The sequence below is a fragment of the Arachis hypogaea genome, chromosome 6 (assembly GCF_003086295.3).
Source record: "Arachis hypogaea cultivar Tifrunner chromosome 6, arahy.Tifrunner.gnm2.J5K5, whole genome shotgun sequence".
In the NCBI taxonomy this organism is placed as follows: Eukaryota; Viridiplantae; Streptophyta; class Magnoliopsida; order Fabales; family Fabaceae; genus Arachis; species Arachis hypogaea.
The window spans coordinates 9519626-9525639 of NC_092041.1; the positions used below are offsets into that span (position 1 = coordinate 9519626).

Consider the following 6014-nt stretch of genomic DNA (forward strand, 5'->3'; position numbering starts at 1 on the left):
CTAGTTATACACAAATATATAGTAGCTAATTTTTTATAAGAATGTAAATAGGTACGGATAATCTGATTATCTAACTAAGCAGATACAAGTAACTCGATTATCTGATTAAATCTAACCAAATCCAATTTTATATTGAACACTATACCTAATAGGTAGTCGAGTAAAAATAAAATTCAATTATACTCAACCTTAATTTGTTCGGGTATCAAATCTAAGAATTGATGAACCTAAACCGACCCGATGAACAAATTACCTAACATACTATATTAAAAAAAACTATAATATTTATATAATTTAAATTTTACTAATTTTAATCTCATCTTAGTCATTAATTTTTTTTCTACTTTTCAGCATAATTTTTTTGTGTTACGAAATATTTTTTCACATTTTTTAATTTTTGTATACTAAGCTCGCTGCCTTTCCTTTTAGCTATCACTCTTTTTTCCCAGAAATCAAAATCATCACCTTGGCATTGAAAAAAAAAATGTCTTTTCCTCAAGGAACGATAAGACCGATGCCACTATCACTCTTTATCCGCTATCGCTAAAGCATTTATTTTCTTGGTTGGAAAAGTCGTGCATTTCTGTTCTTCTGAAGAATCTCTTCCTAATCCCAGGGGAAGAACTTAAAAAACCCCTTCACAATTGGAACTTCGAACTACCGTAACCAGAGCTTTTACCCGACCCCCTAGCTTCAAGCTAGCCGTCTTGCTACCTTCTTAGGCTGACGGGATGGAAGTAGCCTCGTCTCTTGGCGCCGGTATCGACCATCGCACGAGCGAAGTAGCCATCTCATTCAATACTTCTAAATATCCGACCTATTCCAACTCAAATTTAATCGGTTTAAATTTAGTAAAAAAAAAAATATAATAACTCAGATCTAACTTGAGCTGATCAAATTTAATTAGCCTAATTTTTAAACTCATCAAAACTCTATCTAATTTGCTAGTTTGAGTATATCTCTAATAAATTTTTTGTATACACATAATATTATATATATATATATATATATATGATCACTAATTTAGTAATTAATTTTTAGTGTGTATATAGTTTGTAGTTTTTTTTTGTGACGGTATATAGTTTGTAGTTAAACAAGTATAAAAGTTAGACATACTTTTGTGAAAGAAATTTAGGAAATAATCATGATTCTGAGAATCGAGTTGAACAATCTAAATTCAATTGAATTGACTAAAACCAGTCACTAAATCGATTTGATTTAAGATAAAAATTGGTTGATAATAAATAAGTTAAAGAATCCAAAAATCAATCAAACTATTTTTTTTAGTAAAATATTTTTTTAAATGTATATTTATATAAATATATTATTTTATTATATACAAATCAATTCCAATTAAATAACGATTTAAGTTTTCAAGGTACATATTCATTGTCCACTATTGTCTTTGCTTAACATTAGTTAAGCAAATTCCCTCGAACAAAAAATTTTTTAGGTGCTCATGCTTCTTGCTACCAGTTGTGGGGTGCTTCTAGCAGCTTAAAGGGACCACATGAATTAACTAATTTGCCATGAAATGAAACTAGTAAATTAGTTCTCAATTTAAAAGTTGAAAATACAAAAATCTGGCCTTCTATATATTTTAATTCATGGACTTTCAACAAAAATTTTTAGAAGTTGCAAAATCAATTTCTAGGACTAGGACTAGGAACAATTCTAAAGCAGAGCAAAGTAGAGGCTCTACAAACACATTCAGCTTAAAATAGACAACCTAAGTCGGCAAGAGCGAAAGCGAAATCAAACAATCATGCCTTATAGATATAGAATATCAAGAACTGAATTCACCAATCACATTATGCAAAATGCTTACAATGCATGTATGAGGGTTAGGAAGACAGTAAAGCTTTTAAATAACAGGAATCAAACCATTACTTCTATTACAGAACCACCTTCCTACTAAAATAACAAAAAAGGAATACCTGTGACCAACAAGGAACTGCATTACATCTGAACCAATTTTTTTAATAGTGCTTTTAGTGCCAGTTTTATTTGAGAAGGATTTCAAAGCCACTTCAAATGTTGCATCCTCAGGAGAGCCATTTGACTTTCGAGTGTGAACAGAAGGCTGCAATTATGTATAAAACAAACAAAATTAAATAGAGATTATGAAACCTGTAGCTTACTATCCGTTGAGTCTCCATTTCAAAAGTAACAATACATAATATTAAGCAAGTAGATTTTCAAACAATCTAGCTGCTGATTACCTTAGTCATGTATTTCCACAGGTAATGCACAACTATTTCCAGTTTCCATTTTGGTTCACTGAAGGTCTGCAATCACGCTCAGTAAAAATAGAACGATTAGCCATAACATAACTGTCATGTCATCAATACTATGTAAATATCATATAGTGAGATTTATTTTGATTCTTGATTAGTATAACTAGAAGAAAATGTTTCAAAAGGAAAGGGATAATCCTATACAGACAGCTATTTGCAAAAAGGGTGAGAGGAGCAGAGAGACAATGTTCACACTCAACCTTAAGAAATAGGGGGAAGGTATCTATGCTGTAAGCTAGTTGATCTAAAATTATGTCCATCAAAATAGGATGTCAGACATATTTTAGCCAGGAGCATTGAGTAAAAATGAAAAATCAATTGAAAGGAACCTAGAGAAACATAATTAATCGAAACAACTACCTCAGACCATCTGCTCTTGTTGTGTGGCCTTCAAGATCTGCTTTCTTCCTTGATATATCAAGGTCCTTAATCTAAAATCATACAGAATATTAATTAAAAAAAAAGTTGTTTGAACTTCAAAATACATAATCTTTTCAGAAACTTACCATAACAAAAAACTTATCCACAGAGACACAGATGTTTTTCACTACTTCATGTAAAGCAAAAGATAATACAGTATGAAAGTGTTTGGATAACTGAGATTCAGTATTCTTTTGAATCTCTAGATGTGCATGTTAGCTCAAATTGGATAAGCACTGATAATGAAACAAAATCATTCTTAGATTTATAAGAGCAAAGTAATAGTAATAGTAATAGTAAAAGTAATAGTAATAGAAAAGCACTGATAGCTTGTGCAGCAGGTTCATCAATTTCAATTTTAAGGAAGGAAAGGATGCTGCCAAACTAATAAGAGCAAAGTAATAATAATAAAAAAATCAAATCTATAAGTCAATCCGTATCCGGGAAAGTGGATTGTAATCCTTTTCACTCTTCTAGTTATTAATGGAAACACACTTTCATAAAAGGTGTTCTAAGAGCTCTGCTCTTGTAATTTTTAGTTCCATCTGGGCAACGAGAAGGAAGTACCCACTTCCTGGAAACAAGTATAAGTGGACACAATCTCCCTCAAATAATAAGATTCACTATATGTTATAATTCAATAGAAAATATTATATGTTTGCATGAAATACAGTTCAGTCAAAGGTGCCAAAATTTGTCTATATTACCATCATAGATATAATCTAAATAAGCCTAAAATATTCATATTCAGGGTGAAAGCATAAACATTCAAGATCAAATCACATTGCAAGGTTTGAATTAATACAAAAGGCATTCGAGGGCAAATCATTCCTGAAGTTCCACAAAATAATAGACGCGTTACCTCTCTTCAATTACTGCTCTAAATGCGTCCATGAATACTTCAACATTCTGTTTTGAACATTAAAATTCAAAGGGAAATAAACCAAATTGGATATGATTTTAGGACCAAAACAAAGAGAAATAAAAAACCAAACTAATAAATAAATAAAAATAAATAAATAAAATGTGTTCCCTTGTTTTGCAGCCACTTATCCTTTATTTCTACTCTCTCGCTGACACAGCCAAAAACTGACCATAGGTAAGGCTTAAATTGTTTAAGATATTTTGTAGTATATTTTGTTTAAGATCTGAAAAATCAATTTTCTGTAGGCATATGTACCTTAATAGCTCCTTTCAGCCCTTTCTTTGCATAATCAACTGGCGTGTGGTTATTTTCAATGGAGGCAATGCGGCCAATGTCAATGAAGTCTCTAGAAGGAATACAAATTGGAGTCCCAACCTATCGAATAGAAGATATTACATACAAACTCATAGAAACCATGAATCACGAAACAAAATAGAATTAGCAAGGCTCCTTCATTATACTAACAGTAGAACCCAAACAGATAAAGTCGGTTTTAATGGTAAGAAAATTCTTTCAAGATAAGGTTTAGAGATCTCAATCAGAACAACAATTGGGTTGACTGAGATCACTCCAAAAAATAATGATGCAAAACAACATAAATTAGTAAATTAATGCTTTGAATTTTCAAAATGTGAATTAAATATATATTATAAACAATACCAGTGTAACAATTTTTTTTTCTTTAAGTGATACTATTTTATTTAGTACACATCTCTCCTCTAAAAACCTCATTCTAATCAGTCACAGAGTAATTTAAATCTATGTACTTAGCACATTGCATTTCATGAACTGGTAATTATAGTTACCTCAGAAGCAGAACTTTAAAAGGCACAATAGATTATCTTCAGCGCAAACTTTTAGCCATAACAATTAATGGAGCTACTTTCAAAACCAAATTCGAACCTTGAAGAGGATTCAAGAACAAAAATCTAAACCATAAAATAAAAGTGGAACAGATTGAGTTTTAGATCCAATAATAACGTATGAACATTTGAATTCCAAACAAAATATAGATCAATAGAAATTCCAGAATCTAAAATAGATAAAGACGTACATGTAGGTTTTAGATCTGGTGACACGACGAGGTTGTGAACGGCGAGGATGGATGGCGCGAGACAGAGAGAGACATAAGCTGAGAGGCGGCAGAGGGAGCTCGTGTAACGCGAGCAGCAGAGGAAGGAGCTCATGCGAGCGAGCGGCGGCGGAGGGAACTCGTGCAAGCGAGCAGTGACGGAGGGAGCTCGTGCAAGCGAGCGGCGACAAAGCAGAAGCGACGGAGAAGTCACATTTTCAATGGCAGTGGTCCTCGTGTGTATAAATCGATATAGTTACACTAATAGTAATGTATTTGTACAATCTTGATATAACAAAATTCATGTTTTTTTACTGTACATTAAGATTTTGGTAATCAAGATCTCTAATATGGTATCATATATTTTTTTTAACAGTTTTGCAAACTATTTAATAATTAGAAATAATATATAATTAAGCAATTAAATAAGATGTGAGCATTATAATGTGAATCTAAAATAATTAAGCATAAATTTGTTATTAATAAAAAAATTAAAATAAAAAATATTTTTGCAAGTAACAAAAAGAAGAATTCAATTTAGATTATCCAATGAATAAATATTCTACACCTCTACATTATTCTCGATAATAATATTTTTAAGTGGGATAAGAGTAGGAATATGGTGAACCATTTAAAACTTGCCATGAACCTTGATATTATGCCAAAGAGTTCCAAAAATTCAAAATTCCTGATTTTCACGATCATGGTAGACAATGCAACTAAGTAATTGAGATATAGTTATGAAATACTGAAAATTCATATACTTGTACAATATGGATATAACAAAATTCATGTTCTCTTTTGCTGTGGATTCTTATCTTGGTAATCAAGATCTCTAATATAGTATCAGCCTCAAAATAAATTTTTTTAACAGTTTTGCAAACACTATTGAATAACTAAAGACAATATATAATTAAGCAACCAAATAAAATGTGAGTATTATAATGTGAATCCAAAACAATTAAATATAAATTTGCTATTAATAAAAAAAATCAAAATAAAAGATTTTTTTGTAATTAACAAACAGTAAAATTTAATTTAAATTATTTAATGAGTAAATATTCTGCACCTCCACATTTTCTCCGATAATAATATTTTTAAGTGGGATAAGAGTAGGAACAAGGCGAACCATTTGAAACTTGCCATGAACCTTGAAATCATGCCAAGGAGTCCCAAAAATGCAAAATTCTTGATTTTCACAATCATGGTAGGCAATGCAACTAGGTAATTGAGATGTGATTATGGAATACTCGAAAATGGGAGTCCAAGATTCTCCAACTCCATATCTTTCCATCATCCA

At 31.0% G+C, this 6014-nt stretch overlaps 1 long non-coding RNA gene across 2 annotated transcripts; it reads right to left on the minus strand.

The window, feature by feature from the left end:
• Window positions 1–1755: 1755 nt before the first annotated feature.
• Window positions 1756–5007, minus strand: LOC140172922 (uncharacterized). 2 transcript variants are annotated; one of them, XR_003150602.3, is made up of 7 exons: window positions 4697–4977; window positions 4449–4571; window positions 3898–4017; window positions 3580–3626; window positions 2658–2728; window positions 2223–2288; window positions 1756–2083 (listed from the first exon to the last, which is right to left on the minus strand). It is a non-coding gene; the product is annotated as an uncharacterized lncRNA (long non-coding RNA). The 2 variants fall into 2 exon arrangements; XR_003150601.3 differs by lacking the exon at window positions 4449–4571 and having other exon boundaries at window positions 4697–5007.
• Between the last annotated feature and the right edge of the window lie 1007 nt (window positions 5008–6014).